General features: G+C 35.5%; 1 protein-coding gene across 2 annotated transcripts in view; it reads right to left on the reverse strand.

The window, feature by feature from the left end:
- Rhobtb1 (Rho related BTB domain containing 1) overlaps positions 1–287 on the reverse strand; it is a 127,147-nt gene extending 126,860 nt beyond the window's left edge. Inside the window, exon 1 of one of the 2 annotated variants that reach the window (XM_074078931.1) lies at positions 129–287. The gene's annotated coding sequence lies outside the window, so the exon portion shown is untranslated. The remainder of the gene's footprint in view (positions 1–128) is intronic. The other variant, XM_074078926.1, reaches the window with a different exon arrangement.
- Between the last annotated feature and the right edge of the window lie 17,608 nt (positions 288–17,895).

Raw genomic sequence — 17,895 nt, forward strand, 5'->3', positions numbered from 1 at the left:
CTTGTGTTCCTGCGGAAGTGGGGAGGGTGGACAGAGACCCCCGTGACCACGCCCACCCTCCCGGCGCGGCCCCGCCCCGTGCGCCCCGTGCGCCCCGTGCGCCCCGCCTCGCGAGGCGTCCTCTCTACCTGGGGACGCTGGGGGCGCCCGGCGGCGGCTCCGGTCCCGCCCAGCTGCCGAGGCTGGCTCTTCGGCTTTGCAAACTCGCAGGGAGACGCCGCCTTCTCCCACTTCGGCCACCCTGGTCCCCGCACCGCCCCTGTGCCGCTTCGCCACCTCGGCCCTGCCCGGCCGCCGCCCTGCGGGACACCGCGCGGCGGCCTGCGGGGACAGTCATCAGGGCGGGGCCCCGAGTCTGGTCCCTGGAGGCCTGGGCCACCTCCCCGCCCTCCACCCAACCCCGAGCTGTCACCCTCACACGTCCCGGGTCCCCTCCCGGCTCCCCGACCTTGGAATTCGGCCCAGTTGGCCCAAGTGACTGTGACCCTGCCTTTCTTGGCACAGACCCCAGTGTCGCCCATTAGTTAGGCGTCCTCACCACCCACCTCTGGGACTCGCGGTGGGGCGCCAGGATGGGGGCAGCTCCTTCTACAAGCAGAGGGAAAATCTGGGGAAAGTTTCCGGCGGAGTCAGGGGTCAGCCTTTTCTTGGAGGGACTCGAGTGAAACTCAAGCGATGCCATCTGCAGATCCTGCTGACATCACAAACCACGCATCACTCGGTGTCCTCTTGAGTAGTTTACACAAGGACTCTTTATGGGAACGACAGCGTTCTGCCTATTCGCCTTTTAAAGCCCCAGCCCTAATGACATTTCAGCAAAAGGGCATAAGAAACTTCATTTTTTAAATAAAAAAATTAATATTAGAAACAAACACATTTATATGTTCACTGTGCAACAGGCACGGTGCGCTCTCTGCTGAATAACTCTGAGTCAAGATCATCTAGGCCGGCACTACCATGCTCTTCCTCATTTCCAGAACCTTTTGTCTTTTTATGCTTTTTCACTTCTCCTGTAGGGTGAAAGAGGGCTGAAAATAAGATGCAACAAAATCAATTCAAAGAGATTTTAACAGTATAAAAGTTTATGAGAGGCAGTCAGCAATCATTGAAAATAAGATTTGAAAATTATCTGTAGAACTAGCTCTTCAGTTTTAACATTTTTGCTTGAGCTTGTGAAACCGACTTGTACCTATTATTATTATTTTTTTTAGCAGCAATACTACTTTTCAAAGAATTATTAAGGGGATTAAATATGTAACATGGCTGTGATGTGAGATCAGGGTGAAACCGTATTGGCAGAAGAATGTGGTAACTAAACAAGCTGAGAGTATAGGAGATCAGTTCTTGGTAATAAAAGCTAGTTCCGTGTCTTTCCTTCCAGGAGCTCACATTCTAATGGGGAAGAGACAGTTACTAAAGCTTAAGACAAGTACAAAGATAATTAATGGCACTTGTGAAGTTGTCTGTGGAAGTATGGAGTACTAGGAATGGACACATTCCATGTGGCTTGACTTTCAGATTCCTCTTTTGATTTGAACGCTAGAATTATTTCAAGCCTGCAAATATTTTGTTGTTCTTTTCTTTCATATCTCATATCTAGTTGGAAATCCTGATCACTCCATCTTCAGAAGGTGTTCCAAATCCAATCTCCAATATTACTGCTCTCTTGCAAACCAGTAGTTTTCACTAGGATTTGTTAAAAAGCTTTCAAGTTTGTCTTCCTGCTCTTGATCTTGCTGTTGATGTTGGGCTGTACAACATTTAGGGTGACCCTTTGAAAGAAAGTATATTAACTCATGTCAGTCTTTTGCTCTAAAAAACACCCAATGGCTTCTTGTTGCTTTCAGAAAACAACACAAACTTAATCTTGGCCTCTGAGGCCTTGCTTGCTGCCTCACCTCTCTTAGTCCTTTCCCTCACTGTCCCCTCTACACCTGCCACGGCCTCTATGACCTTTCTGTTACCGTTTCATCTGTCATGCTTCTGCTTCTTAACTTGTGAGATAGAACTCTCTTCCTCTAAATTTTAGAGGCTTGCTCCTTAGCGACATCAGTATCTGTTCCCATGTTCTATCAGAGGTAGTCTCTGACCATCCATTCTAAAATAGCCTGTCTCTGTGTCTTCATAATTCACTTTGTGAAGCATGCTCATGTGTGTACATATGCATATATGCACACATGCACATATACACACATACTTATTACCTGTTGTTTTCCCTTAGAATGAGAACAGAAACTTCTTTATGGTGCCAGTTGCAGAGAAGGTAGTCAAATTTTAGTTGAAAGCATATAAACTATGTTATAGACAGAATGTTTGTGTGCTGCCAATATTTCTATGCTGAAGTCCTAAACACAGATGTAATTATATTTGGAGATAAGAACTTTGTGGACATAATTAATGTTAAAGGAGGTTGTAAGAGTAGGACTATTTGGATAGCATTAACGTTCATATAAGAACCAACTTCAGAAACCTCTCTTGCTCTCTCCACTGCATTCACTGAGGAGGGACCATGTGAACAGACAGTGAGAGGGTGGCCATCTACAAGCCAGGAAGTGAACCCTCACCAGAAACAGAATCTACTGGCACCTTGATCTTCCCAACTTCCAAATTTCTGTTGTATCAGCCCAGGCAGTATAAAGACAAATTATAAATATATAAAAGAAACAAGGAGCACAGATACAATCTACAATCACACAGTGTCAGCAATTATTGCAAGATCACTAATGCAACTGAATGGCGTAATAACCTGACCTTTAGCCAATAACAGCCCTGTGCTGCACCATTCAGTATAACTGAGTCTTTAAGATTAATTTTATCTCGACCTAAAAACAAAATAAGTGTTCAAGATGAACAAATACCTTTTACAGCTTTTGTTTTCAGAGGTCATGAATTGTTGATGCACACAGGAGAAAGAAGGATCCAGTCCCCATGGTAAAAGATGCTATTTTTGAGAGAGCTCATGTCCTAAGCTCCATTAGAGTTCCCTACTGGTCCTACTGGAGGATTCATATGCATCTGTGTGCCTCACACATTGCCACCACCCACTGATGATGTTGAAGCAAAAAATCAGATGTTCCAAATGACAGCTTCAGTTATATACCATAAAGACTCATACTCTTGACCTCCAAAGTAGGCTGTAAGGAATAAATATTATACCTTCCATTTATATTTTTATATATAAAATAAGATTTTGCAAATATGTGCAACGTACAGATTGATACTGACATATTCACTTGTCCATGGACCAGTAGGGTCTTCTGTCCTTCCTTCAGAGTTGTCCTTAGGAAAGGCTGGAAATGCTGGAGTGAGGCTGGCATGTGGTCCCTACATGTCTTTCATTTCCATCATGTTGCATCTTATTGCTACTTATGTACGTTCACTTAAGGAATTAAAGATTCTATTACCCAGTTTAACCAAACCAATAGTTCCAAAATGGAAAAGTGGTTTAAAAGGATTTTTGTGTGGAAACTAACACTAATAATACAAGCATAAGAAAGAACAGGAAATTGGCGGAGTTGATGCTTTTCCTTCTGTACTCTGAGCCATATTGGGAGTTAATGATGCTAATGACCTATCTAATTTGGTCTTAGAGAAGTCAGTTCCTCCCTCCCATTGAAATAAGAAGGAATTTGAAACATAGCTCTATATAACTTTATTAACAACAAGCCTTGATTTAAGTATATATTATACTTTGAAATGTATTAACGATAGCAAGGAGCATTATGAAAAAGCAAGAGGTTAACAAATATGTTTTATTCCATCATTAAATGATTTAAAAAATAATTTTATTTGTATGTGTTATAATGTACAATCGTGTCTGTAATGACAGATCTGGTTAGCGAAGTAATTAATAAACACATATTGGGGATATATACTGAACATTTTTAACTGAATGGAGTACTTTATCAAAAAATTTTGTAAACTGGATTTATACATCCAGTGATAAAACTAACTTATTAGAATACATCATCGTCCTGAGAGGAACAAATAAATAATTCCAATTTCTTAAATTCAGAATATCTCTTCAGAGTGTGGATTATACAGCATGTTTCTATATCTTTCTTGTCTCTTCTGACTTTCAATCATTCCACAATTTCAAGGGAAATAAGAGAAGAAGAAACTGTTAATTTACCATGGCATTTGGCAGGGAAGGTTGAATTTGCCAAATAAAAGGAGTTTGGAGTCAATTTAGAGATTTTGGTTACCCTGCTATTTTAGTTTTGAATTACTTCAGACCATAATAATAGTCATTGTTGTCCTTCTTCTCCTTTTCCTCCTCCCCCTCCCTGTCCTTTACCTCCCCCCAAACTTTCTTCAACAGGGTCTTATATATAGCCCAGACTGGTCTTGAACTTACGGTCCTCCTGCCTCAGTCTCCCTAGTGCTGGGATTACAGGTATGCACCTTCTTCTTTAAATTACTTCATTTTTAGTTTACAATGGAATGTACTCACTACCTGAATAAAAAATGGTAAAACTCTTCTCACTGTTCGGTCTCACACATGAAAAAGGTCTATCTCAGTTTTTTTTTTTTTTTTACAAGCTCTCAGAAAAGTCCTCTGACTCACTTTAAAAGTCAACAAATTAGCCACCATACAATGTGTCACAGTTGATATCAACATAGCTTTAGTAGAAGAGATGTTTGGTTCTGGATTTTGAGATGAGTCTCATCATATATAAAATGTTGAGGTTGAACCATGAACTTGGTTACAGTTCATTGTGTCAATGAAGAAGCCAAGGCTCAGAAATGCCAAGGGGCTTGCTCGTGGTCAAACCACTGGAACTTGGTAGAACTCAGAGCAAATCTATGTATTTCCCACTGCAACATGATGCCTCAGAGTGAGCTTGGTGAGGATGTTATTTTTCTTGTCAAGTGTATGTTAGAGAAAGCAGGATGCCTTTGACAATGTCTTATTGTGTATAGACATAGATGTGTTAAGCGACCCAGGATATTCAAATTCATCCAATGCTGCTACTCCAAGTGGTATCCATGAAGGAAAAGGGATTTATCCTAGGTATTTTTATACCTTGCTATTAATAAAGGGTAAAAGGAGGCTTTATAGATTATTTTATATTTCTCTTTAGGATTTTCAGGAATTAACTTGCTAGTAAAGCCACTGCCAGCTAATGTTTTCCCAATAAGAACTTGAGCCTTCGGAAATATTATTTTGGTAAGATGGTCCTAATGAAAAAATAGGTAATAAAAATACCAGTAAGACATAGACAGTTTAAACTAGTTGGTGGGGGTTATTGGTTACTACTTAGTAATAACATCTAGTGGTTTGGTAGAAAAATTTCAAAGAGAGTGTTGGAAACCTAATTTCCTGAGGTACTTAAAATAGGACCAAATAAAAATAGTGAGGAGTGTATTTTAGAGATAATCTAGTTGTCCAGATGGCCTTTCCATAGTTTCAGCTTTTATGGTTCTTGAAATGTGTGTGTTCTTTATTCTTTTATGAGAAAATAAAGATTTTCTTTTTCTCAGGGGCATGAAGTTACCCTGCAGTTTAGTTGTTAAAATACACTGAATATTTTTCTTTGTTACTTCTAGGATACTTGTATTTATTCTGGAAGTCACCTTAGTTCCTGTGTTTCTCCTCTGCATTTGAAATTCTGGCTCTGGACTCCAGATTTTAATCTGATTAGTTACATTTCTCATAATATTCCTGGTAAGCTAATAAACATCAGGCTTTATGCACGGATCAGAGGAAAAATTATTAAGATTGGTTATATAGTCTTATCTCTTTAACTCTGATACTTTTTTTCTCCATGCAATCTTGGCAGCTGCAGTAGGGTGGACTACTGCTGAAAGGAATCTGGAAATTTATTTGTAGTTTCTACAAATGTGGCTTGTAAATTCTATAACCAAATTCCCATGTATTGTGTGATTCATTTCATTTTCTTATTAGCAAAGTCTTAGAGTTTGAAAATTTTGTATTTTATAGTACTTTGCCTTCTGGATTTTATTACAAAAGAAAACATTGAATGGTAAAATTCCATCTCTATAAAGTCTGCCCAGATGGATTTTGTACATGTGGTTGCCATCTTTTTTTCCTTTTATAAAACAAGACAAATCTTTGATTATAGAGATTCTGTCTCTTTTGCTTTCTCAACACACAGTCATAAATACATAATTTTATGGATGTAATGGGTTCATTTTCCACCTATGATATGCTTTGTGAGTAGAAACTGTGGAGCCTAGAATTTATTATAAGGATTATCTAAAATTTGGAAACCTTAATGTTAATGTATCAATATGAGAGAGGTATTTGACCTTGAGAGGGTATCCCACACCTGAAGAGATGACACCTATAAATATAATTAAATACTAGTAAGTTAATACTTGAATTTCTTCACTCCCATACTCCATTTTTCCTGGAATAGAATATTGCCCAATGGGAAGAAAAATCTGTATGCTTTTAGGTTTTTTGTATTTTGGTCTTTTTACCTAATGTATTCATATGCTTCTAAATCCTCCCTCTATCTTCATTAGGAAAATATGTGCATTATTTTTGCTTTAAAAATTATATTATAATCATGCCACTTCTGTTCTTGAATTTTTTGGGTCAGCACTGGGGTTTGAACTCAGGGCTTCACACTTGCCAGGCAGGTACTCTTACCACTTGATCCACTCCACCCGCTTCTTCTTTCCTTGAAACATGGCTGTTGTTATACTTAGAATTAAGCCTTTAGGATAGGCGACAGAGACTTGTAGGAATGGCTGTGTTTTTCTCTCATCTCTTCTGGAAATGTTTCCAAATCACCAATCTCAATGATACTAGAAAATTTTTTATTTCTTGAAGGAGATGCATCAATGAACATGTTCTTTTCTTAGACTGGAATATTCAAAAATCCAGATTTTCAAGTGACTGGTTCCTTCCTAATACTGTTTTCTTCACTCTGATGTTGCCACTCCCCTCCAAGCCTTCTCCATCACTTAAATCAATTTTTTGTGGGGGGAAGTGGTACTGAGGTTTGAACTCAGGGCCTTGTGTTTGTTAGGCAGATGCTTTCCCATTTAACTCATGCCCCCAGCTCTTTTTGCTTTAGCAAATTTTCAAATATAGTCTCAAATTTAGGTCCTGTCTGGCTTGGACCTCAATCTCCTATTTACATTTCCTGCTAACTGGGATAACAGGAATGTGGTACCATGCCGAGCCTTTTATTGGCTGAGATGGGGTCTTTTGAACTTTTTCCCCAGTCTGGCCTCAAACTACAGTCCTCATCTTTGCCTCCTTAGTAGCTAGGATTAAAGGTCTGAACCACCATATCCAGCTTAAATTTACATTTTTTTTTCTTCTTTAGAATGCATTCGATGTGAAATTAGAGAAGTCATCTGTATTGTTCACATCTATGTAGCCATTATTAGCAAAGACCTAGAATATAAGAAGTACTCAGTAAACATTTATTTTAATGAAATATAGGTACAGTAATGGTATAAGTAATCATTAAAAATATGGAATTTGATCTGTGATAAATGCTGGGCTCTTGCCATTTAATTTTTATCAAGTTCCTTGGCTGCCTCAGTTACTATAAAGTGATAAAAATACTTGTTAATCAGGCTTGTTATGAGGTGATGTATACTAAGTACCTAGCATATAGAAGTTACTAAATAGTAGTTTATTTTCAAAACTGGAAAGAGCAGACTGGGCAATAATCCCTGTCCATTTGGAATTTTGGGGTATGTCAGGAATCAAAAGCTAGGTGGCAAATTCTTTGGGTCATGTTCAAATGTACAAACATTCATTGTTCAGAATTTGGGTAGAGGAGGTGAGATCAGGAAGCAAGAAAGATGCAAAGAACAAAAGCTAAGACTTTTGGTGCTAGTGGGATAGGAGTGCCCAAAGACCATTTTTACTGGCAGGATTGCACATTGATAACCCTGTTTGTCTTAAATTCCCAGCAGCAAGGCTAGAAACTCTTTTTACCTAAAACTTACATTACTTTGTTGGTTAAATTCTTTCATCTATTTTAGATACTACATATAGCTTGTTCTAAATTATGAAGATAAGCCTAGTTTATTTTATGATATAAAGTACTTTCTTTTAAATGTCTTATCCTTCTCAATTTCATCCTGAAGCTTCCAAACTACATAAACCTGGCTTTGATCACTCATTGGTAGCTGGTTCTAGGGTAATGTAGGTATATAATTAGGGTGCTAGCAAATAATGGGGAAAACTGTTTTGAAAACATTTTAATCTGAGACAATTTAAAAAATAAAGAGAAAGAAGTAACTGTGTGGTTATGGGGAAAATTCAAAACTTTGTTAGAATTCCTTACACTTATTTATGACTGCTTTGCAATATTGAATCACATAAAGGTGTGTATGGTGGGGGATCAGGGCCAACCAAAATGTCTCCAATATTTGGGCTTCCAAAAATTGTAATCCAATCTCCTTTACACACATTTTAGAAAATAGGACCTAGGATTTTGGATTTTAGATCTCAGGTTCTGGTCATAAATTTTCAAACTCAAACACAAAATAACTATTCCTTGAAACCAAAACACTAAAATATACCCAAAACCATAACCAAAATCAAAAGTCTATATAATTAGACCTTTTTGGGAAAGAATTTGAGTGTTGAGGGTGGGTAAGATGTTTAAATTTTCTGGTTTTTTGTTTTTTGAAAAATCTCTAAAGTAGAGAACATTTGGAGAATTTGAAAAAAAAATTCTAATCCCTAATGTCATTCAGACTATTTTAATTCAATATTATTTTTCTGTGCATTTAAAAAATAGTCTGATAGTAATCTGCTAAGCAAATGTATCCAAGGGATAACCATTGTTTTGGCCTTGTGTTTTTGAAGATAATAGTAGTCAGGATAGATTAGGTTATGGGACGGTGACAAACAACTAGAAGCTAAATGCTTTAACACAATAAAAGTTCATTTCTTTCTTAAGGAAAGACTCAGCAACTCTTCAGGACAGTGATCCTCCATGAGATTTGGCAATCTGGGTTCTTTTGATCTCATGGTTCTGCAATCTCAACTCAAGACCTCCTGGATTATTGCAGTGCTTTTTTCAGTTCTTCAGTCCCAAGAAGTGATTCTCATTCTTCCTGCTCGCATTTCATTGGCCAGAATTAGTTAACAGGGTCCCGAGTGCACTGAGAAGTGAGATTTTTCTATGTAACATGGAAGAAGTCAAGATTCTATCAGAGTCTACTAGCTATGTCTACTATTCCCTGAAATTAATTTCTTCTGAACAGAGAATTTATCTCAGCCCTTAAAATTATTCAAAAGGGAGAGTTGACAGTTATGTAAATTTATGAGCAGTAAAATTGGATTATTGGTCAATGGAGAATAATTGGCAGCTCAAGGATTACTCAAGGTTTGCTTTAAATAAAGTATTTTCTTATGGTTGATATGACATAGCCAAGTATATTTTCATAATGGTATATTACTTATGTTCAGTTTTCTTCAGGAAATTGGTTCTGTATTATTTTATTAGTTAAGCCTCTCCACATAGCTAATTACAGCATAAGAAAAGTTCCAGCCATACTATTGGGCTGAATCTTATGAAATTATTGATATTTAGCCATGTTTTTTTTTCTTGCAAGAAGAGTAATTTTATATAGTTCTCCTGAGAGTAAATATTAGGCATAAGAACATCTAGATGAAGAAGCCCTGTGGACGGATGGTGTGATAGTCATACAACAGTGAATATCCTCAACACTACTGAAAACACCACTGAAGAATGGTTAGGATGGTAAGTTTTATGCTATGTGTGTTTCACCACAATTTTTTAAAACAGACTAGCTGCAGATTTGGCTCTCATTGACCTCCAGTGAGGACAGACATTCTCTACTGTCAGGAATAAATGAATAATGCAGAGTACACGATTATAAACATAAAAAAAAAAGAACATCTAGAATATTGACATTTCCCTTGTTTTACCTGTTCGCCTTGATGGAACCCTAATTTAGGTCTTCTAATGGAAAATCTGAGCACATTTCAAGTAACAATTTTGAACACAGAATTTTGCATTATAAGCATTATTATTTTGCACAATTTCTTCAACCATGACCAAACAGCTCACAACATGTCTGATGGTTAATTTTAATAAATTATTTAACAAGTTAATTATCCACAACGTCCTAAAAACATATGGTTTTTCCTAAGGTCAATTACTCATTACACATTTCTTAATGGCTTAGATCATGATGATGAAAAGTATATGCATTTTAATTCTTGTTTTTGGGTTGCTGGAGGTCTAACTCACGGCCTCATGCATGAGATACACACAGCTCAATACTTTTTTCTACCCATCTTTTTAAAGGTATAATTGAAAAATAAGATTGTAAATATCTGGCATAATGTACAATATGATGATTTGATATACATGGGAAAATGACTGCCACAATCAAGCCTAGTAATATATTCATCACTCATAGTTACCTTTCTTTTCTATTGAGAACACTTAAGATCTCTTAGAAAATTTCAAGTATAAAATACAATATTATTAATTATAGTCACCTTGTTACTCATTAGACCCCCCCCCAAAAAAAAACTTGTCCATCATGTAACTGGAAGCTTGTATCAACCTATTCCCATTTCCCTCACTCTTTCTTCCCTGGGACCTACCATTCTACTCTCTCCTTCTGTGAGTTCAATTTTTAGTGATTGCACATTCGTATTAGACAGACTTTATTGCTGTTGTGACCTAATACCTGAGAAAAACAACTTGAGGGAGAGATGTATTTTGTTTACAGTTTCAGGTCAGCAAGCCTTGGGGAGCAGAGCAGCTCACATCATGGAGGCCAGAAAGCAGAGAGAGAGAATACAGAGATGGGACAAAGCAGGATATATTCCCCAAGGACATGGCCCAGTGACCTACTTCCTCCCACGAGGTCCCACCTTCTGCTTTTTACCACCTCTTCCAAATGCTATCATGTCAGGAATTCATCAAGGGATTAATTCATTAATTTTGTCAGAGCCTTGAGGATCCAATCACTTCCCAAAAGCTTATCAGCTGGCAACTAAATCCCTAATACATGAGCCTGTCAGGGACATTTCATATTCAATCTATAAGAACATGCAAATGAAATTATGCGGCATTTTTCCTTTGTGTGTCTGGCTTATGCCTCTTGGCATAATGTCCTTCAGGTTGGTCTATAGTTGTTACAAATGGCAGGATTGCCTTTTTTATGCAAAAATATTACTTCATTATACATGTGTGATATATCTATAAAATAATATATATCACATTTTCTTTATTCTGTTGATACACACATTGGTTCTTGCCATATCTTGGCTATAGTAAATAATATCATAATGGACAAAGGAGGATGGATCTCTTTTTCAAATAACAGAATCTCCATGCTGTTTTCCATAATGACTGTCAATTTACATTCCCACCAACAGTATAAAAGTCTATTTCTCTATACCCTCACCAAACACGTATTATTGCTAGTCTTTTTGATAAACAGCCATTGTAACACACCTGAGGTGATAGCACATTGTGGTTTTGAGTTGCATTACCCTGCTTATTGTACAAGGCCAACATTACTTTCATACTAAAGCAAGATAGGGAAACTATAAGACAAGAAAATTATAGGTCAATTTCCATGCAAAAATTCTCAACAAAACACTAGAAAATTGAATTCAACATGACAGCAGAAGGATTATACACTATGATCAATGGGATTTTAACCCTGAGATATAAGGATGGTTCAATAAATGTAAATCAATAAATGTGGTACACTATGTTAAGAAAATGAAGAACAAAAGTCATATGAACTTCTGAATAAATGTAGAAAAAGGTTTTGACAGAATTCATCATCCCTTGGTTAAAACAAGGTTAGGTTGTAGGTTTTAATAAATGAAATTCACTGTAACAAAGACCATACATGACAAGATCACAGCTAATATATTGAAATGTGAAAAGCTGATAGCTTTTTCTCTAAGTTCAGGAGTGAGAAAATTTCTACCCTCATCATTTCTATTCAAAATAGTACTGGGAGTCCTGGCCAGAGTAATTAGGAAAAAAGAAAAGAAAAGAAGTAAAAGGCATCCAAGCTGAAAAAAGAAAAGAGAGAGAGAGGTTAATGGTCTCTGGTCGCTGTTTATGGAGACTAAATCTTACATAGAATTCAGATCTTTTATTTGTAGGAAACTCTAAAAATGCTACCAAAACTCTTTATACTAATAAATAATTTCATTAAACTTGTAGGATACAAAATCACCATACAAAAGTAAGTCATATATGCTAACAAAGAACTATATAAAAAAAGACAAAAAACCCATTTACAATAGCATCACACAGAGTAAAATGATTAGGAATAAATTTACTCAAAAAGGTAAAAGATCTATGCATTGAAAGACACTACACCAATGAAAGATATTGAAGACATAAGTAAATGGAAAGATAGTCCATGTTCATGGATTGAAAGAATTAATATTATTAAAATGACCACATGATCATAACTGATCTGTAGATTTAATGCAATCCTTATCCATATTCCAATAACATATTTCACAGAAGTAGAAAATGTTTTCCTATCTAAGAGTCCAGACAGCCAAAGACTTTTTGAGAAATAAGTACATAGCTGAAGGCAGCAAACTCCCTGATTTCAAATTATGTTACAAGTGTACAGTAATCAAAACACATGTTTCTGACAAAAACTGACACACCAACCAATGGAATAGAATAAAGCCCAGAAATAAACCCATACATATACAGTCAACTTATTTTCAAAAGACTGGCCAAGAAAACAAAATGAGAAAAGGACAATTTCTTTAATAAATGGTATTGGGAAAACTGGATATCCACATGGAAAAAAATAAAATTGAACATTTGCTTTAAACCATACACAAAAATTAGTTGGTAAGGATTAAAGATTTAAATGTAATACCCCAAACTACAAAATGTCTGGCAGAAAACATAAGAAAAAAGCTCCTTGACATTGCTCTCAGCAATGATTCGTTTATTTATTTATTTGTTTTTGGATATGTACCTAAAGCACAGGCAACAAAAACAAAAGCACAACAAAAGCAATAATCAACAAAATGAAAAGAAAGTCTGCAAAATGGTAGAAAAAATTTCAAACCATGTATCCGATAAGTTACTATTTGAAATGTATAAGGAATTCATGCAACTTAATAGCCAAAGCAAAAACAAACAAAAAACCCCACTTAATTAAGAAAAATTGGCAAAAGACCTGAAATCACATTTTCCAAGGAAGTCATAGAAGATACATGAAAGGCTGCTTGACATCACTAGTCATTAGGGAATTGCACCTTATACCATTACCATATGTCTCAAAAAGTCTGGTTATTCAGAATTCAGAGAGAAAGACTGAGTTGTGATGTCCACTTGGATAGTTACATTATAAAAAACTTAACCTTTCTTAAATCTAGGTATTATGAAGCAGGTGTGCTTTATTATTTTTATATATAAAAATAAAGTAACTCAGGCTAAAAGACATGCTGTTTAAGTCACATTCAATAATCTGTATCTCACAGAGTTTTGGCTATGACAAAACCCTCTGTAAGTCTTAACGTGGGAAATAGAGCAGTGTGGAGCACAATTCATAACTTTGCTCCAAAGACTATTTGGGTGAAATTCTCATATCTTCAAGAAAGTTAGTTTGTTTTACAGTATAAATATTTAAACGTTCATAGTCTCAAAAACAAATTAAAAGCAATAAGTTTTTGAGTTCTTAGGTTTTGTATAGTTTCAGAAAATCAAGAAATATTTCTGATTTGTAATCTATTCTTATTAAGACAATATGTTAAGCATATTTTCTAAAAGGCTCATAGATTATTTAAACTTTCAGAGAGAATATGTTTTCATACCTATTTTATGCACATAATTCTTGTGAATATGCACTAATTGGACTACAGCAAATGGATAATAATAAGGGAAACTATGAATATCAGATTTTATATATTTGCTTTTTTACAAAAGTCAATTCATAAATGGATGAGATGTAATGTGGTACTATCAAAACCTTTGTGGTTAAATTTACTTTTAATCATTTTTGCTTTATTATGTTTTGGCAGCTGGAAAATCTTTGATTAATCTTTGTGAAAAGAAATTAAACTTTAAACCTTTCATATTAAAGAGAAAAAGCAGCTAAGGTACACAGTGAATAAGCTTATTAACTCTGAGATTAATCAGTCAACACTAGCAAATTCACAGTTAGAAAACTATGTTGATAATTATATAATACTTACATTATGCTCCTACTTTAATTTACTCTATTTGCTAATTTCTCAGTCATAATGATTCATTATATTTTTGATAGCTTATAATTCCTATTGCAAATATTTCAATTTGTACTCTTTATATACTTTTGGTTTTAAGACAGAATTTTAAAATGATAGTTTGAAGAAATAATTATCCCAATATAAAAAGCATGGCAACTTCCAAAATGAGCAGGTTCATCCTCAGCCTGGAATGGTTGGGCTCCATTTCTAGCTCTCTTGCCTTTTAATTGTAAACACTCAAATAATTACCTGTCTGAGCCTCAGTTTTCTTATCTGTAAATGGGGATAATTAAAGATTTTATCTCTGCATCCTTGTGAACATTAATTAGGTAGTCTACTTTGACGCATTTATTGCTAGCACAGTAGGTGGCACATGGCAAGTATGCAATAAATCTTAGCTATTGTTTTCATTAATGTGACAGTAATTTGTGAGATAAGTGATATTGGGTTCCTTTGAAGATTACATAGACATAAATATGTCCATGCTGGTTATGTGAGAGAGGAGGAAACAAATAGTAAATACGTTAAGGTTGTTTCTAACAATTATAGTTTATTGGTAGCATTTATAACACTAATATAAAATACTGCTTGTAATAATGAAGATCCCCATGAACAAATCATATTTCTAATAATGAGTATAATTACAATAGATTAATAGCATAATTAGAATTGTGATGACTATTTAAAAGTGAGTTAGACAATATTAACATTATGTATGTGTTAATATAGATTGTTTATGCCAATATGGAATTGTGAATGTGTGAAAGTTAAGAGATAGCAATCAAGAAACTTTTATTGCCTGAAAAGAATCCTGCATGTTGGGAAAACATCTTTCAACCAGAGAAATGGACTTGCCTGAGAACAAACAGGCATCTTTCTAAGCAAATATTCTGGAATCACATGATAATAAGCCAAAGGGAAGCAGGACATCCCACTGGGAGTCAACATTCTGGTATTCTTCTGCATCATGCAGAGTAGTGGACTATTAACATTAGAGAAAAAAAAAGAAAACCACTAAGAAGTAACACAGAGATAATTTGCATGCAGCAGGGGGAATGCTTATGCCACACCACTACATTTTATATAAATTGAAACCATGAAAATACAATTCTGTTATCACTGGTTTTTGGAATCTCAGCGGAAGTATCAAGGATTCTTCATACTCCCTCTACCCTGTGAGATCTCATTAGATACATTAATTATGAACTGACCATATATGAAGAAAAATATAACCACCAGGAATGAGCTATACTTTTATGAATGAAGTTTTGAAATTAATAAAGGGTAAAATGGTGAGAAGTCAGAAATTCATCATCATAGATAACTTGTTCCAAACCATTTTTCTCCTGAAAAAAAATTTACTCCGAGGTGGCACAGGCCTGTAATTCTAGTACTAGGGAGGCTGAAATAGGAAAATCATGAGTTCAAGGTCATCCTGGGCTATAAAGTGATTTGAGATCAAACTTGGCTATGTATTGAGACTCTCTTAACCTCCCTTTCTCCCTCCCCCAATATTTACTTTGTTATACAACAAAATGTATCATTATTTATTTTAGATTTAATCAGTTAAAATTGATAGACTATTCCATAAGTGCAATGAATAGATTGAGATGGTGAGGTGGATCAGGCACACAGATCTTGCTTTCAAAAAAAATTATGGTCAAAAAGTAAGGTTAAGAGTAGAAGATTAGGCAAGAAGAGTCAGGTTACAAAAGGAGTGCTGTGATGTTCACTATGCTGTACACAGGCAAAATTACAAATAAGTGTAGCTCTCCTGATGAGGTTGAGGATAGTGATCTCTGGGCTATGAACAGAGATAATGTAAACTCATACACTTACGCCTTCTTACTACTATGCAGTGGCAATCACCCAACCATCCATTCCTATATCAAACATTTATAGATTGTCAACTCTGCTAGGCACCAAGCCTATAAAAATGAGTTAACTTTTTATGGAGTTCATTGTGTAGTAAGGGAGACATCACATTTTATTTTACTTTTATTTACTTGTCCCAGTGCTAGCCCTGAAATATGTGCCAGATGTATAGAGGGACATGGAAGTTTAGGGTGCAGCATAGTAATTATTGTTAAGGTTGTTTTAAAAATGACCAATTGAGAAGCACAGCATTTTAGATCTTATGGGTTATGAAACTGACTTCCTTTGTTTCATACTGAAGAGAGATTCAGAGTAGATGAATGATTTGCTCAAGGTTACATGGCTTATTCATGATTAAACTGAGAGTTGAATCAACCCCTGAGTATTTCAACTCAAACTTACTCCTTTTCTGATCAAGCCCACTGCCTCAGGAGGGTTAATGGTTAATAGAAATGTTTTATGTAGAGTCTGGGCCAAAGAAAACATGCCCAAATTGCCATTTAAAAGGGAAATAAATTAATGATAAGAGCAGCGTAATGACAGGTACCAGATTAGAAGTAGATTTGCTCTGCAAAGATCAACAAAGGAACTAATGCAGTTTTATGAAGATATCATCTTACAAATTAGGGGGCTGATATTCCACATGATTTATGTGAACACAGAAATATTTTGTATAACATTTAAAATTGTAAAAGCTAGGAGACAGATTCATAAAAGCCAATAGGAAAATATCCATGCCTCATTAGAGGTAAATATAAATGGAATTTCATTCCTTTGCAAACTATATACCCTTTGATAAGGCTAAATTAAGGTTCCTGTTGGCCACTCTCCTCTCTCTCCCACTTTTTTGTCAGATAGTCTTAGGATACATCACTAAACTACATTGAGCCTCAGTTTCCTCAATTATAATGTGAAATATGTGAAATGAGACTATTTGGGATCCCTTCCAGCTTTAAAACTATGCCTTTGCAACAAATAATATTTGCCTATTCAAAAAGTATCACCAGAAATGGTAGCTGAGCTTTGTGTTCTACTTAATAGGCATTGGTAAATAAAGTTGCTGATAACTAGGAATAGAAAGAAAAATGATAGCCCACTTATTTTAATGAGAATGCTGAGAGCATATGCAATGGTATATTATTAAACTATTCCACTAGTAGAGAAATTGGAAATATCACAATAAAATTTTTCAATTTTCCATCTCAGTAACTTTATAGAATTGCCAAGGAATATAACAACAGCCCAAGTTGATACATTAAATGTGGATGTTTAAGAACAAAGTTAATATGTGATATTATTGTTTTCACTTTAGTTCCTTTCTGTCAACCTGCTCCAACATTAAATAAATCTTCTTACTTGCTTATTGCCAAAAAGTATCTTACTATTTCTGATAGTTGGAGTATTTTTTCAGCTAATTCTTTCTTCTTATGTAAAGGTAGTAAATCACTATGGATTTCTATTTCTTCACTGCCAAGTATAATACAATGTCAATATTCCCTAGGTTTCCAGAGTCTGTCTTCTGGTTTCTATTTTCAGTTTATGATCCTTGTGTCTATATTTGGTAAAAGTCTGCTTATATTTTACAAATCTGATGTAAGGCAATTTTATAACAAAATGTTTCTGAATAGAACCTAAAGCAAACTGAATTATTATAATTTTAGACATATGCTTCCCAAGAAAGCAATATAATGCTTTTTTAAAGGAGAGAGTTGTTATATGGTTTCAACTACTGTTACATTTTATGTATTTACACTTTATTAGATAATATTCTTATCCCCTTCTGAATGTTAATGTTATGATTAGGAGCTGCT

The sequence above is a fragment of the Castor canadensis genome, chromosome 7, assembly GCF_047511655.1.
Source record: "Castor canadensis chromosome 7, mCasCan1.hap1v2, whole genome shotgun sequence".
NCBI lineage: Eukaryota > Metazoa > Chordata > Mammalia > Rodentia > Castoridae > Castor > Castor canadensis.